This window comes from Urocitellus parryii, chromosome X (genome assembly GCF_045843805.1).
Source record: "Urocitellus parryii isolate mUroPar1 chromosome X, mUroPar1.hap1, whole genome shotgun sequence".
NCBI lineage: Eukaryota > Metazoa > Chordata > Mammalia > Rodentia > Sciuridae > Urocitellus > Urocitellus parryii.
In genome coordinates this window covers 78,828,053-78,832,206 of record NC_135547.1, presented here as the reverse complement: position 1 = coordinate 78,832,206, position 4,154 = coordinate 78,828,053, and positions in this window count along the sequence as shown.

Below are 4,154 nucleotides of genomic sequence, written 5' to 3'. Positions count from 1 at the left end.
TTTTAATATAAGCAGATTTCACTGTTTATGGCGCTTATGTAATACATTTTATCTTTTTAAAAAATGTCCATGTAAAAGTAAGGATTCCTTTATATTTGTGAGCCTCCTTGTCTCCTTCCCTTAAGGGTATAATCAGTGGTTTTCATATCTGCAGGGTAGTACTGATTGGCTAAAAACAAGTCCATTTTCTTCTTGATATAAAATATTCCATTAACATAGGGGTGGTCATTTTAAATAGTTTTTAAAACAACTGCAGCACGTTCTAAGCATAAAAAGAGTTATTGGCAACAGGTACCTCCCTAACTTCCCAAGATGTATTACTTATTTGTGAAGTATTAAAACTAAGAGGTAACTCAAGCAGAATGCTGGTCATGAATGTAGATGTTGAAGCTCTTCATAAACACTGGAAATAGAACTTTTTAAGTTTTTAGCCTTCGGTAGAATGCACATACTGGACATGTGCATGTGGACACCTTTTTCATTAGCACTCTTATTCATTGGACTGCATAGAATGAATACAAGTATTTTTTAGTGGAATTTGCTACTTAAATTTTTATTTTGCAAAGTCCATAACTAATATATGCTTACTAATGTTGTGGACATTGAAGACAAGGTCATTTGCAGGTGTCAGATGTACAATGGAGAACAAAAATCCTTTTTCCCCACCAGCATCCAAACACCTATACTTGAGAGAGCATTTTCTTGCAAAAGACTTTACATTTCATTTTGTATCTTTGCACTTTTTCTTTATTACAAAAAGGTCCTGTCTTTAAGACCTACTTTGAACTTCATGCAGTAGTAGGAACAAAAACAATGTTGGGAGATCACATTGTTCAAAGCATAGGGAAAAGTACTAAAATCTGAATTTCCTTGAATATTTCAGATTTTTTTAAATTCACTTAGTGTGAAACATTTGCAGTGTTTTGTTTAGCTCCAAGCAGCTGACAAGGTTGAGATTTACTAGTATCAGAAAACAAAATTGAATAAGTTTAATCTAAAGTTTGCAGACTGTTTGTATCAGCACTAGAGTGGTGTTAATTTGGAACATTTGCTCTAAAAAGAACATATTAGTTACACTCAGTGGTGTTAATGGATGTGGGGACTGAGAAAACTGTTCACATTAGTGTTGGATTGTAAGTAATAATTGTACAGTTAATAAGAAAACCTTTTAACTCCAGCAGGTAATACACATAATCTTTAAGACCATGATTATTGGAATTCATCCAAACTTTAAGATAGGAAACTTACTGGTTAGCTCTAAGTATTACCTCAATATTTCCCCCCCTGGGAAAACATGCTTTCCGTGCCAAGTATTCTCTCCTAGTGTCAGTGTCTCTCATTTATCAAGGGTTATCACTTAATATGCTTTGTATTTAATCACCTGCTTCCCAAGGGTCCACAATGTGAAATGGGTCAAGCGTCAGCCATGATTTTCAGTCAGTTCCCAAAATACCTATGTGGTAGAGAAATACAGCAAAATGCCTCTTAAAAGGCCATTTTTACAGCTTACTAGAATACAGTGGCACCTTGTGGTGGTGGTGAACATTTTAAAAGATGGACATTTTTATCTGCCCCCTTTGTTCTTTTGTGAATGAAAATAATTTGCCTTATTTGATTTTTTTTTTTTTGTAAATGTTTTACTTTACTGGCTTCCCTGTCAAATTTTTACCAGCATCAAGTACACAGAAGCCATGTTTTCAGGGCACTTTTATTTTTTACTAGTCTTTGCTAATTGCTACTTTCTGAAGTATTCTATACCTTAGCAATCCAAGAAGTTGATAAGGCACATGTTGAAGTGTCTGTTTTTCCTTTTTAGTGTAATTCTTCAGTATGTTTAATATTCAATAACAGTGTTGTAATTCATTGAGTTAACTAGTAAATTGTGTGCTTTTGAAAAAACATTTGGAAATGTACCTTGATGAAACATGCTTCATTTGGAAAATGCAAGGTCTGAGGAACTAGTATTTGATTTTTAAATCAGTTTTAATAAGCAGCTAAAACCAGCTGTGAGTTCAGTATACCTGGCCTTTAAAATTTTTAGCATTCTGAAATAATTTTTTTCTTTAACTGGGCAGTTCTAAAATATTATCTAATACTCTCAATTAGTTAATGTTATTTAAATCTACTTTGTATCTCAAAGTCTACAGCATAGAATAGAATTGTTATGAGGGTGTTAGAACTCTCAAGGGATAAAGCAACAGTTTATCAGTTTTATGGTTTTTTCCATGTCTATATAGGTGTTTGGATTCAGATCTAAAAGAAACAGTCATACCATGCAACACTCAAAATTTCAATCAGATACTTGTTTTTGATGAGGATTTGTTTACTAAAAGTTCTACTTGGTTCTGGTGGTGGCTATCTTAAAGACTTGTAGTGAAAGTGAGCCCCATCATACATACCACTGTGCCTCATGACTCAGAGTTTCCTTGATCAGTTCCTCATCCTGCAGATTTACTCCATTACCAAGGTTTGGTTGAAGAACCAGCTGCCCAGCCTTAACTCTGTATTTAGTGCCCTGCTACTAACATTCTTCTAACTGATTGATGTTTTAACTGTCCGATGTTTGGATTTTACCTCTTGATACAAGCTCCATTTGTCCCTGGTGCTGCTTTTAAAGAAATAGGGCCATGTGATCAGGTATCAAGTTGAGTAGGTACGCAGTGGGCCTGGTTATATACCCGTGCCTGTTTTATCTTCTCCCAGGAAGAGCTGCTTTGGTATAGATGTTTACTTGGATTCACATAAAGAACTGGGCAGCAGTCTTGGAAAGTTTTCTGAAACCTATAAGATCCTGAAGGGATTTGGGGGGAACATTAATAAAGGCTGCCTTTATGTCTTTGAACATGAAGCACATAAATGTATGTTCTGTAAAGACTAAAGTGATTGTTGTACCAGGGCTTCCTGACCTCTGGGAGAGAGTTTCAAAAAAGCAGAGAGGAGCACAAAGTGAAGTGAATTTGGTTGGGTGGTTTTATCTGGTTTCCCATTTTCTTTCAATTTAAAGCTGAACACCCTTCTCCAATATGTATCCAGCAAACTCCTGGTTGGGAAGCCCTGTATTAAATTTTGAGAATGTACCCAGTTTTTTTATTTTTTTGTACAGTGCTTTACACCTGCTAAAAATTAACTTGTTTAATGCAAAACAAGACCTTGGAAGGTCAGTCATATTAAAGCTGGTTTGATTATTAATAGTTATCTTTTAGGAAGAAGCTTTTTCCCTATGTAAGATGTCATACTGCAGATTTAAAATATAGACTATCAATAAAATGCATGAAGTGATCATTTGTGCTTGATCATATCTCCTTGGGGCTTTCTTTAAAAGGGGGACTCTGATAAAGATTGTGTTGCTTCAAACCAATGTCAAGCAGACTTGATTTTTAGAATCAAGTGGAATAAGAATGCAACCTGGATTTTTATTCCAACCTCACTGCTATGAGTGTAGGCAGGTACTGGTTTATATGATAAACTTCCATTTTATCTGTGTTGTATAGTCCAATGGCTTAATCTTTGGTAAAATAAAAGATTAAAGTATATTCCAATACAAGAATCCTGGGAAGATTTATGTAAATGACATTTTAAGTAGGTGCATCTTTGCTGTTCTTGTATTCTCACTATTGCTCTGATTTCCCTTGCTTTGTCTTCATATATACAAAAATTTTCTAGGTGTGCATGAGTGCTTGTGCAGTTTGTTACCACCCCTGTCTCCAACCTTTTAAACATGTTGCCTAAACCACTAAGATTTCTTTGTTTCCAAGTAGGTCATCATATTCAGACACCTGGATAAGGCTTCCCTTGGCATCCATTTAGCCAATGGTGAATTCTAGTTTCATTTCCTCTGGTGCCTACAGAGCTCTCTATCATTGGCATCAGAACTCAGTTCCTCAGGATAGTTTTGGTATTGTCAGCTCTTCACCTGTGACCTAGGGTTTAAGTTTTAGGTGGACACATATCTTTATTTTATATTTATGTGGTGCTGAGGATAGAATCCAGTGCCTTATGTATGCTAGGTGAGCGCTCTACCCTGAGGCACAACCCCAGCCCCTGTGACTTGGGTTTCTTCTTCAGTAACTCACAATTCTAAAAAAGTTTGCCCTAGAACAATGTAAGATGCCCATACATAGGCATCTTTTTGAGGAAAAGTTGGTGAAAAGGAC